Source organism: Ambystoma mexicanum, chromosome 3p (genome assembly GCF_040938575.1).
Source record: "Ambystoma mexicanum isolate Mex_15411 chromosome 3p, UKY_AmexF1_1, whole genome shotgun sequence".
Lineage (NCBI taxonomy): Eukaryota > Metazoa > Chordata > Amphibia > Caudata > Ambystomatidae > Ambystoma > Ambystoma mexicanum.
This window is the reverse complement of record NC_090925.1, coordinates 918,956,894-918,977,653: the sequence shown is the minus strand read 5'-3', so window position 1 is coordinate 918,977,653 and position 20,760 is coordinate 918,956,894. Positions and strand designations below refer to the sequence as shown.

The 20,760-nt window shown below is 44.0% G+C and overlaps 1 long non-coding RNA gene across 5 annotated transcripts in view; it reads right to left on the bottom strand.

The window, feature by feature from the left end:
• Positions 1-20,760, bottom strand: part of LOC138581115 (uncharacterized) — a 114,414-nt gene that overhangs the window by 79,364 nt on the left and 14,290 nt on the right. For all 5 annotated transcript variants that reach the window (XR_011304441.1, XR_011304442.1, XR_011304440.1 and 2 more), the window contains exon 4: positions 6,347-6,545. This is a non-coding gene — a long non-coding RNA (uncharacterized lncRNA). The remainder of the gene's footprint in view (positions 1-6,346; positions 6,546-20,760) is intronic.

Sequence of the window (20,760 nt, the reverse complement as noted above, 5' to 3'; positions counted from 1 at the left end):
TCCGAACTTGTACCTGCAAAATAAAAAGACAGTTAGAGCGCATCGTGAAGCAGGCAACAAGCGCTTACTTACGTGCTTCCAGGCGCTTCCATTCATCACACGGGCTCCATCTTCAACTCACTTCAGCCCGTCATCCGCCATCGCCGGAACCCTGCAAAAACAAGAGACATCATTACTAAAGACTTTTAAAGACATTAGAATTACTCGAAACTTACCGTTCGTGCAGTAAACGACGGACAGCAGTCCTCTGAAGTCAAGAGGCCTGCTCCCCTTATCCAGTGAAGAAACTGGTTACAGCACCCTGCCCAGAGGCAGATGGAGAGCACGGCGTTTACTTACCTAAGGTGAGAGCGTTAACCTTTGGGGTTCTACAGGAGAAGAGAAAGGGAAGAAGAGAGAGACATTCAATAACCCAGTTCATTAATCCCATATTTTCTATCTGCAGACATCTTACCCTTCGAGTCAATCATACCGTGCACAGAGGTCCAGCCCAAAGAGCCAGCCGTGTGTTACACATCACCTTTGAAGATACGGTATACGCCCAGTCAAGACCGGCGCCTCTACGGGAATCAGGTGAGCGTTACAGGAGCACTCTTCACTGCTTCTACAAGACGTCTTTTTGGTTTCACACCTTCTTTACAAATTACATGACCCAGGTACTCCACATTCTCTGCCCCAATTTTGCATTTACTCCTATCCACTGTCAATCCTGCATCACTCAATCTGCGTAACACCGGTTTAAGAATCAGGTCATGTTCACTTTCTGAATTTGCATAGATCAACACATCATCTTGGAAGATCACAATGTTGTGTATTCCTTCCATTATTGTCTCCATTACTCTTTGGAAAACCGCCGCCACTGACGCCAGGCCAAATGGCATTCTGCAATATTTGAACGTTCCCAATGTGGTCACAAATGCTGTTAGATGTCGACACTTCTCAGTCAGTGGTACTTGGTGATATGCCTGAGATAGATCTATAACAGAGAATAGAACGCATAATTCAATGTTGACAATTTTTCCCCAATGATGGGTAGGGGGCGTCTATCAAAATGTTCCTGTTCAAGTCTCTTAAATCTACACAAAGTCTTATCTCTCCATTGGGCTTCGCAGCCACCACCACTCCGAACCTTCGATTCGCTCTATAATTCCTCTTTGTAATAGACACTAAATTTCCTGCTTTACCTTGTCACTCAAGTTCTGTGGTACTGGCCTCACTTTGTGTAATTTTGGGGTGGCTCTAGTCTTCAAACAGATCTCATGCTCATATCCTTTTAACATTCCCACATCTTCTGTAAATATCTTTGGAAATCCCTGTTCACATTCGACCTTCAACTCCGCAACTGTAACAGGATATTCAGCATTTGCCTGTATTCTAATTCCCAACTTCCGTTGTTCGCCCCAACCTAGGAGAGACGATCTCTCTTGTGGGAGATAGACATCTGATTTACAACTCCTGCCCTTATATTTTATGGATGCATGAAACTTTCCGAGAACTTCAATCTTTACGTTACCATAAGCATATGGTTCTATTTTATGTTCCTCCAATTGTTCCATACTTCCTTGCACACATCCTTTGAAAGTTCTTTTTGATATTAGTGTCCAAGGGGAGCAACTGTCAACCTGCATTGTGACAACTCTTCCATCAATCATGAAGACATCAGTAGGTCCATTTTCCTTATTTGACACTTTTGATACTTCTAGCACATGTTTCCCTTGGTAATTGTGCGGTGTCACAAAACTTTCCTCTTGTTCTGGCACTCTTCCTCCAGCTTCTACATTCTCTACGTGTCCAGTTTCACAGCAAACCCTTGCGAAATGCCCCCTCTTCTTACATTTCAAACAATTTACATTTTTGGCAGGGCAAAACATGCTCGTAGAGATATGGCGATTGCTGCCGCACTTGAAACATTTTATTTCTCTGCTCATGCTTGGCTTCTTCATTCCCTTTATTGCTGCTACTTCACTTCCCTGTTTATCTCCACTTATGGTTGACATGTATTTGTATTTTGTATGTCTGCTACATGCTTCTGGCAATCTCCACTGGAAGGTCTTTTGACAGCAATCTCTCCTGTACTTTAACACTATTGGTACAACAGACCAATTGATAACGTATGAGTGAATCTGTAAGTGCCCCAAAATCACAAATGACTCAGAATCCTCAATGCGGTAATAACATTTTCTACTGGTTCTTGTGATTCTTGTGACCTCTGGAAGAATTTTTGTCTTTCAAACGTGGTGTTTCTTTTGGGCTCAAAGTCCATTTCCAATTTTTTTCTCTGCCGTGCTGTATTGGTCAGTATCACCTTGGCCCTCTTGCGGGGGTTATGGCAACCCATCGTAGACACTACGGCCTTCTGCTCCCAAATTGGGCAACAATATCGCCTCTTTTCTGGCAGGAGCAAACTTTTCTCCCCCAATGGCAATTAAATATGTGTCAAATAGCTTCTTCCATCGATCCCATCATATAGCTGGCATGCCTGGTTCTGGTAAAAAAGGTGAAGGTGGGGACATGCTTGCTGCTGCCATATCTGTTTAAGTTTCACACCACTTATACTTGTTGTACTGTCAAAGATATGAGCACTCACTAATTCCACGAGTTTGTACTTATCCCCCAAACTTAATCTCCTTTGCTTGGCGAGAAATATATGTAAAGAAACGCATTTGGAGGCCTCTTGCCGTGCTCATTTTCTTCAATTCATCCAATTAGCAGTTCCAGCGTTGTAAAAGCAATTTTGCAGGCTTAACAAGGGCTTGCGGGACAGACGGAGGACCGTGAGCTGGTACAACATCTACATCTTTACAGAGGCGTTGACGCTACTCCGGAGGAGCAGCCCAAAGTGAGAGAAAAACTCAAAGAGAAAAACTTGAAGGCCTGGAAGGATGTTGAAGCAGCCAAGAAGCAATCCTCATTTTGAGAATACGAGGACGAAATGGATATGCTGCAGCAAGTCAAGTAGTGAAAAGGCAACACAGCTAATGGCAGTGGAAAGGAAGCAAGGATTCCAGCTGGAGGACGAAGTGGAGAGCAGCAGCAAGGTAAGGAGCAAGAGGCAGCACAGCGGGAAGAAAGCGGAGGCATAGAAGGGAACGGGGGGGATGATGGCAGTAATACAGAGCAAGGAGAAAGAAGGGGATTTAGAGTGCCATGGCAATGGAGTACACTTGCGATGCAGGGCTTACTGGCTACTGCTTGCAGATATCCTTTATGGTAAGTGCTGTCGGAGAAACGTAGTTCCGGTTTGGGACGTCAGCCAATGTGCTAGACATGGGAGCCATGATAGAATGGGCTGGATTGGAGCCAAGGACCCGCCATCTTGGACGGGGAATGACTTGTTTCCACTGTGCCCATAGGGACATCCGAGGGAGGATTCTGACAGCCATGGGGCTTGGAAGAAGGTGTGGAGGTATGTTGAAGGGTTCAAGACTGGACTGTGTCAGGGGAACAGGGACCCCTCACAACTTGAGACAGGACGACTACTAAGGTTATTTCCAGAGCCAGTTCTGCCACATCAGTGAGGTGCAGGAGGGCCCCACTCTCTACTCCCCACCCCCTCATATGTGCCATGTTGAATGAATCTGGGGTCACTGTGAATCACATGATACATTTCTGATTCAATGCTGGCCTTTGCTCTGCTTTATTGCAAAACTTCCCATTCAGCTTTCCTTGCGGCCGCCATATCCGAAGTCAAAAAGGAAGATCTTCCTGGAATCATTCTTGAGTCATCAGCTGACTCCATCCTAAAATCACCCATGGCTAGTTCAGGGAGATCATTCTGAAGTATGTGTATAGGCCAGAATATTCATATGAGATGACTCTAGAGTTATCACAGAAACTAATCCAAGAGGAGCTCTGATTACTTCCAGTGATGATCTTGTATTACTCGAAGATGACCCCATGACAACTTCAAGATAGTGCAGATTACTCCAGGATGACTTCATGACAACTTCAGGATGGGTGGGAATTACTCCAGGATGACCCCATGACATCTTCAGGATAGGTGGCGATTACTCCAGGATGACTCTGCGACAACTTTAGGATGGGTTTGAAATTGTGAACGATTATTGTAGACAACTTCAGGAGGATGTTGCTTTCAAACGATTTAGGAAAAGGGTTTTGATTCCTGGTGTTCAAGATGGGTGGTATTATTACAGGGTTAGACTTATGGATAGTGTACTGGAAAACATGGAATTTTCAGCCGTTACTTGCCATCTTTGCTAGAGCACTCAAATGTCATTAACTAAGGTTTGCTGATTTAGTATACAAAACTACACATCTACCCACAATGTCAGTAACCAACCTCTAAACTCACTCATTTCAGTTCTTACCTCTGGCTAACATGGCATCACACCCAATAAACTCCCACAATTACAAAGCACTGCACTAAAATACACACTTTCAGTGACCTAAACAGAATCCGTTAAATGTCTACCTGCATGACAAGACTGCCGATCACTTCACACAATATCACTATGAGCCGCTAACAATTAGTTTGACTATTCACCACACCCAAGAAAACTTTAGCTGATCCCCAACAGAAATCTAATAGCACAAAAACATGTACCATTTACAAGTTGGCACCAACCTACGAATTCACCAGTTCAACTATAATAGTTCTACACACAAGAGCACTTGCATCTTCATTTTCACAAAGCAGCATGTGCGCTACAATTACATTGTAAATAAGTAGCAGGGGCTGACGTAGCAACCAAACTCAGTTGTGGGGATGTTCCAATTCCATTGTTTTTTTTTAAACTGTAATCTGAAAGATTTTGCAGGTGTGTGGTAACGTGTAGGTGTCACTTCATTGTCCAAACAGGCATGGCCGTCATACTGTACCAAGAACACACTGTTAAAAAGACGTGGTGATAAAGTTGAGCTTGTCAAATTAGATCTGTCCGACAAAACATTTGTAGCAGACAATTGACGGGTTAATTTATAGTCCAATATTTTGCAGTTGTTGCACAGCTACATCTCTAGGAACTGCAACATTACACAGACACTTGCAGATTTAATGCTGTGTCTATCAATTGTCCAGGTGAAGTAAGAGGCAGGTTCTGAGGAAGGAATGTAGGAGGAATGAAGAACACTAGCTATCCCTGCCAAAAGACTTAGGTTTTCCAGCTTTTGTGAACAGCATTAATACGTTTTGGAATAGTCCGTTCTCACCCATGCGCTTTTACAATATAATTCTCTTTGTTTTTTTCACTGCATCTTCTTTTTCCAGATTCCATCAGTAGCTGCTTTTTCTCCTCTACCTTTCTTTTTAAATAAAGCCTTAATTATAGCTTTTCGTTATTTCATTAAATGTTTCCTGTGTCTTAATACTGTTTCATGGCTGAGGGTATGAAAAAGGCAAGTTGAAACTTCATAATGTGACTACCAATACAACAAACATTTTGCCTGAGCTGTACACTGGGGTGACTCCCCTTAAGCGCGATCCTATCCGCCCCCTTGGAGTTTTGCTTATTCTTGCTCTCCTTGGCGCTTTCCCTCCCTCCCCATGCAGCTACCCACAACTCAGTGTAGCTGCACACATAAAAGTGTGTATGGGTACATACCCTTGAGAGTGCGCTGTAACCACTATAATTTATAAATGGCGGCAAGCTGCGTCACCAATTCCACAAGGTCTACGCATAAAGACCTTGAATGAATGGGACAGAAAACGGATTGGTGTTTGCGAATGGCGCTCTACCTTGGACATCCTAGATTGGTTCCCCGACCTGTGGACTAAACTTTCAGGATAGCATCTAAGGTAAAAAAATAAAAAATCAAAAAGATAGTTTAGGAATTTTGATTTGGGGAACCAATCCAAGACTTTTAGCTCAACTCACCAGCCATTGACAGGTCTCTCGGGACTCAACCCTTTATCATCAAGTACTATCAGAAAATTGTTTCAAGATATTTTCACAATCAACTTTCAAACCTGGTCACAATTTCAAGGCCTTGAAGACGGCCAAGGTCGAAACATGTGTCGGCTGACTTTATGGGAATAAATTCACCTACAGATGAATAACCGGATATTGTTTTACTTTCATTCTAAAAGACTGTATTCCTAACTTTAAGGAGGTAGAGTGCGAATCGCCAATACCAATCCATTCTCTGTCCTAGCTGCACACATACTCGGACCTGAACTACGGTCCCCGAGGGCGTTCAACCCACAGCGCTTTGCCAATAACAAGAGAAATCAGTAGACCATCTATACTTTAGAGAGTTACTCTAGAGGAAAGAGATGCTGTAAATGAGGTGGGCATTGTGCAGCATTCATCTGTATGTGTGCGTAGGGAAGTCAGATGTACCCTCCTCCCCAAACATCAAATAGATAAACAAAAAACACATGGCTTACCTAACTAGAAAAGCACGACTGCCTTGAAATCCTTTTCTTCGTGTATTTCACTTCTAGTTATTTCTCTTCTACTTTCATCGATACCCTCTATCAGTAAATCACAATTAACTTCACCAGGAATTGCAAAGGCTCAAATTCCCCATCCTTTCAAATGCAGAGAATGGTCAGAATCAAATAGTGCCATGATTTGAGTTATTGTCTAAAAGAAGAAATAAAAAAAAGTTAATTTAGTATGCACCAAATATTTGTGAACCAGGTTTGTACCCAAATCCATTCATTTACAGGGGGCTTGCTATGGATGTTCCTGCCTGATGTGTCCAGATTTAGGAGTGAAGCGTCTCTTGGTGCTTGGTTAACTTCCTCCAAGAATTCCACCCATTGTGGCTTTAACTAGTTGCATCTGTTCGCCAAATTAGAAGTAGGTGTTCTGGAGAGGCAATACGTTCTTAACTGCAGAGCTCTTGTACCTAAAATGCTGCAGGCATTTTAAAAGACAAGCAACTGTTTCAGTTTCTTAAATGTAAATATCAACCATAGTGAGCCCCAGCTTGTACACAGCAACATGTAACGGAAATAGAAGGGTATGCAGAGACAGAACCCATGACCAAAGTGATCTTTACTGGGGGAACAAAAAGCAAATAGTACACCTTAGCAGGAAGGCCTTTGCTAACATGAGCCAGGCACAGGCACTATCCTCTAGAAGGGTCAGACGTCCCCCCCCCTCCCCAGCCCCATAAGCATCGCACCTGCAAAAAAGTAAACCAAGCCATGGGTAAACTTTGCAGAGGCATGCTTTCTCACATATGCACTACGTCCGGATACACGTAGATAACCTATTACGTAGAGGGTCGGGTGCACCTATCTGAGGAAGGCATGGAATATTTGTGTGGAACATTGTGGGGGCATTGGAGCAGCAACAGCATTAAAGCCAGAGAGCAGCCAGTAGGAGCATTTATCTCCTACTTGGAGATGGTTTGAAAGAAATCAGCCTGATCCGTAGAACAGTCATTGTGTTGAACTGGGAAGGAGTCGCCCCACACACAAAAATGGGGCCTCTGTATGCTGAACAGCTAGGGTGCCTTATGGCAGAGGCCTTCAAACTGGGGGGCCCAAAGGATGCCAGGTGGTAGGGGCTTGAAGGATTATGGTGACTAATAGAAAATATAAGCATTTGTGGCCGGGGGGGGGCAGAAATGATTTTACTCAAGGGGGTGCGGGGGGGGGGCTCAGCATAAAAAGGCTTGAAGACCACTGCCTTAAGGGAATGAAGTGACCTCCCACTTTCAAATAGCAAAGCAATTAAAGGCATGGTCTATTAAGAAATGTTATTGTCCCTACGGGTCGGCCATGTTTTTTTAAGCCTAATTGGCTCAATTTTAGAAAACTTTCCTATGGACCTTACCCGAGTTTTCGTCCATTAAACGCAGGCGCAAACAAGCACCAGGGAGCCGCCATTTTCTGATAATCCTATCTTTTCCCTGATCGCCCTGGCTGACCTGCTTTTGCGGCACTAAATCAATTCCCCCGCCCCTGAGCATGACATTATCAAAACATTCATATTCCCCGCCTCTCCCCGTGACGTTACTGTGCTTCGTAGGCAAACGCGCCCAGTCGTCTTCTGCGCGACTCCACACAGAACCCGGAAACCAACACAGATCAATTCACAACACTGCGCGCCACAATTCGGAATATGAAACTGTACTTTAAAATGAAACAGCAACACGGTACATTTGGTAAAGTACATTTATTTGACATTAAATGTTTAGAGAATATTCAGCAATTGCCATATGAACTCCGGAAGCCATTTATTTTCTTTTATCTGTATCCGCAATAACTGTTCCGTTTCATCTTGAGTCACGCGCTGTTCCTTTATGGTACACAGGGTGTTCATCTTCGTAAAAAGAATCACTTTGGAAGCACGGTGAACCGCAAGGCTAGTCCATCAACTAGGCACTAGTCCAGCCTAAAGGTTGTTATGTTGCTTCTAGCCACTAGTACAGCGTAAGGGCATGTGGGCCCTTGGCGATCGTCCCATAATATGGTGATCGTGCTCCAGTTGTTGACACGAAGCTGCAGGTGTCTGCTGAAGAATCCATCCGCCGGTGTCTCAAACAGATGGCAGTGGCAGAATGGGATCAAATACCTGTTATGAAAACAAAAAAATGATAATTAGTCTCGCTAGCCGAACTTCATTAATATTACTCATTTTATTTATTACGGCCGATCAGAAACTATTTGCTTGCAAGGATAGTTCAATGGAGTATGTTCGTCTCTAAAATCAATGCGAAAAGTAACGAGATAAATCGAGGCCAACACACAATGATAAACGACAGTTAGTCTACATGCGTGAGGAATGATATGATATGGCATTTGTAACGCGCCTATACTCAAGTGTTTCTAGGCGTGACGAGGTAGGTGGGGAACAAGGGCAGACAGACAACGATCCTACTAGGCCAGGTGTCTTTCTGATCGCGCATGGGGAAGGGCTGTACATGGTTAGTTGAATACAAATTAAATAATAGGGCCAGGTGGTGGCAAGTGCAAGGTAAATGCCGGGAAAAGGGGCTGAAGGATACAGAGACAGTCCCGTAGTGCAGGTAGGCAGTGCAGGGAAAAGTGGCTGGGCCAAGGACCGAGATCGGTGAGACAAGTGGACCTGCATGCCCATGTGCCCACTACGAACAGTTTTACTTGCTTTTCCTAGCTCTTCATTCATTCATTTATTCATGCATCCATTCATTAAATCTTCATTCCGGTATAAAAGCGTGTAAAGATTTACTTACATTATATTTGAAATTTCCATTGTGTCTCTTTGTAATGCAGTCTGTAAAACGGACGGTGCTCTTGACAACGATTTTTCGTATATATTGACCTAAAATGAAACTCGGTCTAGTTTCTGAATTTTCTGCCTTATCGTCTCTTACGTTATTGCGCACTCCCTTCAAATGTAGTTCTTTCGGCATGGTCCCTGTCTTAAGGTCAAAAAACAATAGACCCTTATACTTCCAGTGCGACTTGTGGGCCTCATCTGGGCGCTGTCCTTCGCATACTTTATTTGCAACATCACGTAGTATAGGCATCTGTGAGAACATGAAGTTTAGAATCCGTCTATGTAGTGCGCCTCAATGTGCAAATGCGAACTGGCTTCTCTCCCAAATGCCACGGCCCGCTTGGCTGGCGCGTTCTAAGTGCCCCAATTTTGTCCCCGTTGTCTGCGAGCTTTGCAGCCCAAATTGAGACATTTAATTTTTGGCGGAAGGTCAGGGAAAGTATAAAGTACCACAGGAGTTGAGTTAAAAGTGAGATTTATTGTTTGTTTGTTTGTTTTATTATTTGCAATACGCAAGCCTCCCCTCCGTTAACAGTGCGCAGCATTTACATGAGATGAGACATGAGAAAAATATATACATACACATATGTAAGGTGAATAGAGAGAATTCAAAGATGACACCCAGCTTGCTCGCCACCCATTATGGTGAAGGTAGGGGTTAGGTTTACAGGTACACTGTACAATAACATTTATTTACAAAAAGACAATCGTATTGCAATTATTTAAACCGGGATTTGTACTTCACAATCAGCTGTGCTTCGGGTGGGCATGGCACAGTCGCAATGTTCGGTGGCAATGGATCACTGCTCTGCACAGAAACGTCCAAAATACCATATCTGTGCTTCTCTAACACATAAGGCGTTTCACAAAGTTGAACTGCATTTCATCATAGACTGGTTTGATCACCCATTGCTTACTTCGTTTTGAAAACACCTTAGTGTAGCGAGGCATCCTTACTTTACCCCTAGTCCTAGATTGTTCACGTCCGACATTGCTGTTATGGGCCAAGACCGCTAGTAGAGTGCGATGTTTCATGCCCCGAAAGCTAAAATGCAAGCGCTTTGGCCTGTACTTTAGGCACATATTGTGGAACACCTCCAAATCTCTTGTGTGACAGAATTCTGTCAGTCCTCTCAAATCTCTTGATAAGAGTTTTGTCGAAAACAATCTTCTCAAAGGCTTTGTGTGTCGGTGAAGATGGAATCAACCACTTCTTCTTCCGTGCCTCCTCTGGGGACAAAGGGCCATGTTCACATTGGTGGAAATGTTCATTTGCTGTCCAGCGGTGAACGTTGGTACAGTGGTGCATCAGTGACCGCCATTTTTCAAGTAGTATTTCCACTGACCCCTCACAAGTTTTTGAGCTCCACCAAAGATGGTTGGTGATAGAATGTGACCACTGCAAAATACTCAAAACCTTTTTTTTCCCCTGCAGCCGAAATTTTTTTATTGATTGATTTATCAAGATGCCATACGTCAAATTGATGTTTAATATGTGGGAACTGCTCTCTCATTGTCTTGGCAATTGAAACGTGTCTATCCGTGGCTACGAGGTCGATGTGCATTCCCCTCGATTGTAGATATTCCACTGATTTTATAAAACCTAGTTTCTCCATGGCCACTGAGGATGTACATTGTGTTACCTGCACGACCACCGAACTCACAATTTTCTTACTATCCATGTCCTGAAAGTGGTAGGTGCAGTACTTGGCAGAAAATCCAGGGCTGTCGCACTGTCCATCGCCGGCTAGCCTGAATCGTTTGCCTTCGAATGTACTTGCTAGAGACAATTGTTCAATTTTCCAAGCATCACTAATGGCCGGAAACAGATAATCACGTTGGTATATGTAGTACAGCGCTTTAGAAATTAAATGGAGTCCCACAAACTGAAAGAAAGCCTCTAACTTTCTAAAACTGAAGCCACTAAAAAGTGATGCAGCTGCACACAGTAGATTGCCTGCTAGCATTTTCCCCAGCATCGGTTGTGCAGACCACGAGAACCTATGATTTAATCTACAGGCGGCATTTATTTTGACGTTACTGCCTTTTATTTGACGAGTCACATTAATCAATGGCTTCCCACATACTTTCCCTCTAATGGAATGCACACATTTCAGCATACTTCTAATTTCGATCAAACAACTGTCGAATACAATGTATTTGCTCTCTTTCATTAGACTGTCATCCTGCATCAACGTTGTTTCGGCCTGTGACGTTGTGGAGATTTCAACACATTGGAAAGTAATATCACTGATATCAAGTTCTGATGCGTCTATGGATGCTGTGGCTGGTTCATTCTCCGTCATTTCAACATCTATTACTTCAACATTGATGGGAGAACACAACAATGTCGACAGGTTTTTTGGTGGCAATTTTTTGGCGGGTGTAGATTGTGTAAATTGATCTGCAACTACTTCAGAGCTATCTGCAATACATTCAATAACATCTTCTTGTGGTGGTGCGGTCGCACTGTAGCTATGGTCCAATGCAACTGCTGTAGTCTCCAAACACAGTTAATTCATGTTCTGGCCATTGGACATGAGCATCTCGAGCCTGAACACGCTTCGCCTCAATTAATAGTTCCTCCATAGTGTACACGGTCTGGCAAGCCACATCTCTCATTCGCTTCACTGTCTGTGTGTCTATAGTTCTGACACCCACGGGTAACTGGAGGAGAGATTGGAAAAGGGATGTTCAGTTTAAACACAAGATGGAGTGTAGTAGAATTGACTGGAAAAAAACATAAAATAGTCCCCAGCACAAACATTTTTTTAAAGTTATGAACTGTTTGTAACTAACCTTTTTTTGTTTTTTTTTTTCTTTGCAACTTTGACTCGACCTTCAACATCTGCACGCTGTAGCTCCGATTCGTTCCCGCATGTCCTCCCTTCCTCTTGCGCTGCAACAACTATATTTTCTGTATCCGCATAGACAGCACGGAATGAGGTTCCATCGTCTCCCTGAAACATAGTACTTTCATTACTATGTATCAAAATATTGTTAGCATAAAGAGGACGAACACACAGGTACATCTCAATAGCCAAACACGATTTAAACATTGTGTGCAACAATCAAACGAAAAACGACAAGTATTCGACCAGTGATGATCTATTTCGATGGAACTGTCAGTATACATAACTCTGGCTCTGCATGGACTGCCATGAATGGTTGTATTGGAGAGGAGGCATCCGCATCTCCCTGAAACACAGTACTTGCATTAGTATGCTTTTCAATATTGGAAACACAACACACACTTGGGGTCAACGGCACAGGTACATATAAAGAGAACCACAAATGATGCATTGTCCAAAAGAATCAAGGAAAATCCAAATATGATCACATTTCATCGACTTTTTTCAACAAATTATTTACATCTGCATCATCTAAATTGGATGTTGTGATTGTAGTGGAAGCTTCGTCGTCTCCCTGAAACACAGCACTTGCGTTAATAGGGAAGAAAGTATAGCAAATGGAATCACGTTATATGATCACGCATGATGGAGCTGTCATTATCCATACCTCGTGCTGCTGAAGAATATCTATGGATGTAGCAAATATAGTGCGCACTTCCGAAAGCTGTTGCGCCGATTCGTATACTTGAATGTCAGGCTCTGCATCAAGTGCAGTGGTTGACGCTCCATCAACTGCCTGAAACATAGTACTTGCATTAGTGAGGATTACAATTGTGAAAACATAACACACACCTGGGGTCGACAGCACAGGTACATATCAACGGCTAACCACGAATGAAACATTGTGTAGAACAATCAAACGACAAGAATTCCAGCTCTGATGATGACGCTCGATGGAGCTGTCAGTATCCATACCTCCTGCTGTTGAAGAACATCTAGAAATGTTGCAGATGTGGCGGACGCTTCAGCATCTCCCTGAAAGACAGTAGTTGCATTAGTATAGATAACACTAATTATAACTGAAAACAAACACCAGTGGACGATAACTAAGGTGTTTATCAATTGGAAAGCAGTAACCAAACATTCGGTAAAATAATTACACGATAGAATAAAACTATTACTTGACATGCATAAAACAAGTATGTAGCGGATTAGCCTAGTAAGATTACCTCATACGCGCTAGAAGTGGTTGATAACTGCGACCACGTCAAGGATGTAGAATGTTCTTGCTTCAGATTCAAGGGTTAGTCAAGAAGTTGTAAAGGTCAATTAATGATTGATAATGAAATGCCAATATTAAAAATAGCCATGTAAGGCGACAGAATACTTGAAAACTGCTCAATAGAGCACAGTTCCCTGTCCCTATATATATATATATATATATATATATATATATATATATATATACATACACACATTGCGTTTGTGGGTTATGAAATCGAAAAAGAATATATTGATAAATGTCATTATTCAAATATCGTAATTATTACAAGGGATAGAACACCTACAATATCAATTAATCCATTCGGCTACCTACACACTACCGCAAGGCCTAAAGCTAAATCCGGACACTTGACTCACCGGTGGCGGAATGTGGACGAATAGAGTGGGAATAGCGTTTTCGCGCAATTTCCGTGTCGTTCGCCGTTTATTCTTCTTTGTTACCCAAGATGCTGTGTACATGTCCAAGGAAAAGTGCCGGCTGCAGATGCGGTATCGATCACCCCTCTTGTCTTGTAAGACTTGTTGGACTCTACTTTCCAGCTCATCCAGTGGATATCCGCAATGTCTGACCCATTCTCTTATTCGATCAACAGTTTTCGGGAATAAATGCATTGTAGTGTCTTCAGATTTAGCATGGTTCTTCGAAGGGCAACCGCTAATCGAACAGGCAGGCATGGTTGATAAATCTGAAAAGTAAATATCAACATTATTATACAATCTTCAAGAATAAAGATTTGATACAAAAGTAAATGAATCATACAATGATCAATGCAAGGTTTGTTTTGGTCGCAGGAACTATACCAGTTCATTATGTGCAGCTTAGTATTTGCATAAGTTGCAGAAATGTATAAATGATGTGACTAAAAACTGAACATGTGACTCATCCCTTGGATGTTCTGTATTGCACAAGAAGGAAACATGCTTACATTATAGACTGGACCCCCGAAGGGTGCAATTCGATGACAATAGACACAGATGAAAATAAATAGATCTATTGATAGCATAGCAATGGAAACTCAAGTCAATAGCAATGAGACCAATGAACCTAGCACTATTGTGTACTCAACTCGTAAATAGATAGAAATTTAAAAATCTGCGAAATATGACTAGGATACATGGCCTTACCTTGACCAACAAACAGTTGGATTCAGCAAGCAGAGCAGTATGTTGCAGGAGAATAGGTGGGTGGCCACGGGTAGCACACTGGTGGGTTTGCTCTAAGCGGTCACAGATGTTCACGGATAGCACGACGACGAGCAGATTAGCGTAGATCTCAGTGGTTACCAGGTAACATGTTCAGGAGTTGACTTGCAAAGCACAAAGATGTTCTCATGAGACATATCAAGTGGTTTATAAAGATTAGAAACAGGGGTGTGTTTGTGAATGAATGACGTATGTAGGTCGTGGTCTTAGGGGGGGCGGCCTGCTTCAAGGGGAGGCCTGGCTGGAGACACGGGGTCTGAGGTGACCATGTGAACAATGGCCCCTTGGCGTGGGACACCTTTTGAAGTGCACATGTAGTTTGGCACCTTGGCCGTTTGCGCCCCTGACAGCCCCCCATGCCAGCGGGCATCCACCGGCGCGAACCGCCTTTGATACAGGGGGGTGGGATGGATGGGCCTGGGGCGTGCAGATAAGGCACAGGATGACTGCTGAATGGAGACACACTTGTGTGGATTGCAGGGGGGCGGCCTGCCTCAGGGGAGGCCTGCCTGGAGACACGGGGTCTGAGGAGACCATGTGAACAATGGCCACTTGGCGTGGGACACCTTTTGAAGTGCACATGTAGTTTGGCACCTTGGCCGTTTGCGCCCCTGACAGCCCCCCATGCCAGCGGGCATCCACCGGCGCGAACTGCCTTTGATACAGGGGGGTGGGATGGATGGGCCTGGGGCGTGCAGATAAGGCACAGGAAGACTGCTGAATGGAGACACACTTATGTGGATTGCAGGGGGGCGGCCTGCCTCAGGGGAGGCCTGCCTGAAGACACCGGGTCTGAGGAGACCATGTGAACAATGGCCCCTTGGCGTGGGACACCTTTTGAAGTGTACATGTAGTTTGGCACCTTGGCCTTTCGCGCCCCTAAAAGCGCCCCTAAAAGCCCCCCATGCCAGCGCGCATCCACCGGCGCGAACCGCCTTTATATCAATATATAGTATATCGCCTTTATATTAATGATAGTATATCGTTGCTTATCAATAACAAATGCCACATACCGGAGATTCTTGTGAGCACAGACCCACACTTCAACCGGTGTATTATAGTGGTCAAGACCCTAAGGCCTGTATAATCCCATGGTAATTGTTAGTAAAGATATATGTGTGACTTTTATAGAGACATAACCTACTGAAAGACTTTGAACAAGTGTTATTTAGTGCATGCATTATCGAGAATATGTTATGTTAGCTTAGATAGATAGTGACCACCCTGCTTCACAGCGACCAGACCTTCACCCATTCGCACAGATGTCTGACGTCCATCCTTGAATGTAGACACTCTTGATTCATTTAAAAAATCTAAACAAACTTTGTTAAAATATATGTGGTGTTTTATTTTGTATCTTATTTTCATGACACAAAAATACAAGACTTTAAAGATTATACAGGTCAGGTTGCAGCCCAGCGAGAGAAAATCCCCTGTACTGACCGCTGTCACTCGGGAACGTTTCTCTAATGGCACGAACGGCACAGGCGGGTATCACTCTTCGAACACGGTGTCCAAGCCTCCCGTGGAGACACCATGTAAAGGAACGATAGGCCACCAGCCTGTACCACCTATGAAAAGGAATAAAATAAACTGTTTTTAAATGACCAAGATAAGTTTATTAAACGTTTGTTGTCAATGACAATTCTTGTAACTAATGGCATTCTGCACGGACAAATGCTATCTAGACAATGCACACTATTGAACGACTGACATGCGTTACAATGATATGTAGATGTGATTTTGGATATAGTAGAAGAACATGAAATAGGAGTGGCATGACAAGCAGAGTATACTTACTCGTTACTCGGATTACGAGGACGAACAGTTGCGCGAAGTTCGTGCATAAGCACCATCATTATTCTCAACACGGCCCGTGTGAGGCAGGATGCCCTGAAGTCTGGCAGCTCGGTGATGCATTGCGGTCGTGGCTCGCCTTCCGAAATGTAGGCCAGGCATCCCGAGTTTTCTCGGCAGCAGCAGTTCTCGTCCTCAGTTGGCATTAGCTCGCACCGATTGCATGTGCACCAGGTGGAGACGCCGTCCATTCGACTAGGCCCAGGCTCTTCATCTGTTGATTCGTCCTGCCAACTGCCGTCCGAATCCCCATCGTTTTCGTGTGCTTCCCTTTCCAGTAGTTCCTCCTCGGTATACTCAGGCTCGTACATGTAGGGCATTATTGTAGCCATTGTGTGTTAAACAAACTAAAATAATTTATAGCGGTGGTACTGGTATCTGTTCACACAGGCTACAAGCGGCGAAGGCAGCTGACCAGAGCACTGAAACGAGTCACAGAATATTCAAAGTGAGAGAGGAATGGAATCGAAAATCTGCTGCTGTGTGTTGTGAAACGGTCTGTTTATACTTATTGAGGAAAGAGGCGTCCTGCTATTTCCATGGCGACACGTCATTAGCTGAAGCGCAGCGAATGTTGACACGAGACGTGCTTTGGCGTTGGGAAATGGGCGGTACGAGTCTGCTGATGACAGGCTCAGGGGCGGGGGAAATGATTTAGTGCCGCAAAAGCAGGTCAGCCAGGACGATCGGGGAAAAGATAGGATTATCAGAAAAATGGCGGCTCCATGGTGCTTGTTTTCGCGTGCGTTTAATGGACGAAAACTCGGGTAAGGTCCATAGGAAAGTTTTCTAAAATCGAGCCACTTCGGCTTAAAAAAACATGGCCGACCCGTAGGGGCAATAAAAAATTTTACTAGACCATGCCTTTAACAGCAGTCCTTTCATGGCCAGGTCAGAAATCTCCTGCTACCGCGCCAGTCCACTGATACACAAGGCTGCTTAAAAATCCAGACAAGCCAGAAAATAGCTCAACATCATCTAACGGGAATGAACTGGTCCCATCATTAGAGAAAATAAAAACCATAAAAAGCATTCACCCCAGATCATGAACAATGATCAAAAAAGGTATTTTCAAATTTAATGACAGGGATCACTATCCCTAGCAAGCATTCAATAATGTTTACAGGCAAACTATCTTCAATTAACTGCTGAGGTCAAGTGGTTGGAAAAAAACAAACAGGGGCAATAAAATCCCTCCGGGAACCTTATCAACCTATATAGAGAATGTGACACAAGTATAACTAGAACATGCAGTAGCCCCCAGTCCCTGAAACTTACATTTGTATATATCAAATCATGTAGCGATTTCTCCAAAGTGTTGAACAAACTAAACGAACGTAGATATGATAGTTTATTTATATAGCGCCTATACAGAATGTGTTTCAAAGCGCTTCAGGGCAAGGGAGGGAACAAGGGAAAATACAATTACTTTCTTACAGGCCATGAACAGTAAAGATGTGAAATTAACTATCGTACTTGGCCTGACATTTCTGATAGTGCAAGAGCTAAGACATAGATAAGGAAGGGAGGGGGAGATTGGGAAGGAAATGGAAACAGACAGGAGACTACCATACTAGGCCTGATGACATTTCTGGTAGAGCCAGAGAAAAACAAAAGGTGAGGCAGAGGGGTGCAGAAAGGGAGGTGAGGAACAAAACAAGCGACTATCGTAGTAGGCCCGATGTCATTTCAGATAGTGCTGGATGGGGGTGGGCAACAAGTAACGGGAGGGGGGGTGGAGACAGACGAGGTTGCTATCAGACTAGGTCCAGGGACAATTCTGATAGAGTAAGTGCATAGAAGAAAGAAGGGGAGGAAGGGAGGAGATAGGAAAAGGGAGAAAGGAGAGAACAGAGTAAACAGTCAAAGAGTGGAGAAGCAAGAGGGGAGAGCGAATACTGCAGAAGTCAGTAGTAACACATAATGTTGCAAGCCAGGATACAAGATGAAGATGGGAACAGCATGATTCAGGGCCACCATGAGTACAAGATGCAAAGGAAGTCCAGCATGAGAGTTGAGAAAGAGTGATGCGCCATGAATCGATGAAGTCCATAAAGGTAAAATGCAGCATTGGCCACAAGACGGCGATGGTGAAATCAGAATGCATCAGGACAGACTCCTGCAGAAGTAGGCTGGAGGTGGGGGAGGGCGACCAGGGTAGAAGAATCAAGCAACAGGCAAGACCTTTGTGCGAGAATGGGGGGGGGGGCACATGGGAACATCACGTGGGGACCAGAAGGGGTATGGATGGCCTGTGGGGACAGAGGGAGTAAACACATGTTGGTGCATGCTTACCTGTCTGAGCAGGGGTTCGGGCCCTGGGTCGTCCTGGTCCAAACAGGAATTGCCCTTTTCTTCGTCTGCCCTTCGCTCCAGATGCCCAGGCAAGAGACACCCTTGATCTAAGAGTTAAGAGCAGAAAGGTAGAGGCATGGCTAGGAAGGTGGGCGGGGCTTAGGCCAGGTGACCTAGACCAACTTGCACCTGCTCCCCATCTGCAAAGGAAAAGAGGCTGGAGGGCTCCTTAAGTAGGGAAAAAGAGCAGCAACCAGGAAGGCACGAGGTGGCCGGGGCTTGCTAAGTAGCAGATGGAGTACAGCATGAGTCATGGAGGGGGGGGGATTATAACACTGTCCCCTGCGCATAAAGGCTGACACTACTAGCCCTACTGTGAACCAAAAAGGCAATGGAAAACGGGGGTAAACAAGCCATCTATGTGCTCTTTAAAATAAATTGTGTAAAATGCTCCGCCTCACAGGTATAGCATCCGTAACTTCAAGCAGTGAAAAAATAATATTCAAAAGCATTATAATACAAAATGAGTCTTGGAATGTCAGACAGTTCCATTTTATGGGGGGCAGCTTTACATAACCTCTTTAGGGGTGCTTTGACCTTGAACTTCACAGAGTACCTGCTCTGTACACTTTTCACATTACACAAATCTCAACAATATTCCACCGCTTGAAAAGGGGGGGGTGGGCGTTGAGACTCTCCTTTAATGCAAATTCAGTTGCTATATAATTAATGGATGCCACTTGTTTTAGTTGGCTGGTGTTCAATGGCTTAAGTGAAAGCAATGATCAGGTTGCAAGCATTGTTAAGAGAAATAAATAGATGAGGGTGCATCTGTCCACTGTTGGTTAGAGGAGTCTTTTTCTCTCCCTTCTTCATGAGAGCTTCGATGGCCAATATCTGCAACCATTCTCAGTGCGCAGAATCACAACAGCAAATCTAAGCCCAAATCACCATGTGCCACCAGAAGGAGGAATGCAGGAATCGAAGAACTCATTCATCAGGGTGTTTCAACCACCCCCAGCCCGAGACTACACCTGGCGGTGTGTGCAGCACACCCCGTACCACACAGCAGCTCAATCAGTCTGCCACACAATTCAAGACTTATCCAGCCTTCAGCCTTCAGCCTTCATGATAGCCAAACAAAACATTGCCACTTGGCACACTGCTTCAGAATTAAGCAATATTAAAGATGCTGCGAAAGTCACACACACTTCACACAAGCCACACATCAACAATCCCCAAACAAGGGAAATCTATGCAAGCGGGTGTCTGTGCACTGGCATGCAGCTGTCCAGGCAACTTATTGAAAATTACAAGCATTGTGCCTTCTATATACAATAGACACATTCTCACAGGGGCTTACCAACACTCCAATGTTCTTAAGCAGATGACAGAGTCAAATCTTGAGTATCGCTGGGTCCGTGCAACGCTTTACTTCACAGTAAAGCACTGGAATGATTTTGCTCGTACCGAAAGAAAGGTGCGGTCATGTGTACGAGTTGTATATGCACCGTACCAGACACATAGCAATGTCGCACACAAGGGCACAGCAAGCACGTGGACAATGGACCACTTTAAAAGTACCAGGGATTTTGCAAAGGTTTGTTTACTACATTAAGCTTCTGCTGTTAAGCCCACACGTGCACTGTCCCCTCGGGACCAGGGAGGATACGTGCTCATCCAAACTAGCAATCAAAACATATAGCGGTGCCAGCAAGACAACAATTAGGTTTTTTGCCTTTTTTAAAATAAAAAAACCAACAGTTTCTTAATAACAAGATAGTCGCTCTACAGGCAGTAGTCTAACTTTTTTGACCCCGAGCCCTCCATAAGAAAAGGGTACCTGGCTTCGGCCCCTCTATACACATGTACTCCAAAATGTTTATCTGGTGTAGAATGGTGCCAAATGGAGGTGTGTGCGCCAAACAACATTCTTTCAAAATCATTGCTTGCAATAATTGGAGGGCAAATATTTGTAAACGCAGCTTTCAGAATTGCTACAGGGACTTGACTAAAAGTAGTTTTGGATATTTATTTCCTGCAGTAACATAGGACATACTTAAATACAACAACTTGATTTCTATCAATGCAGT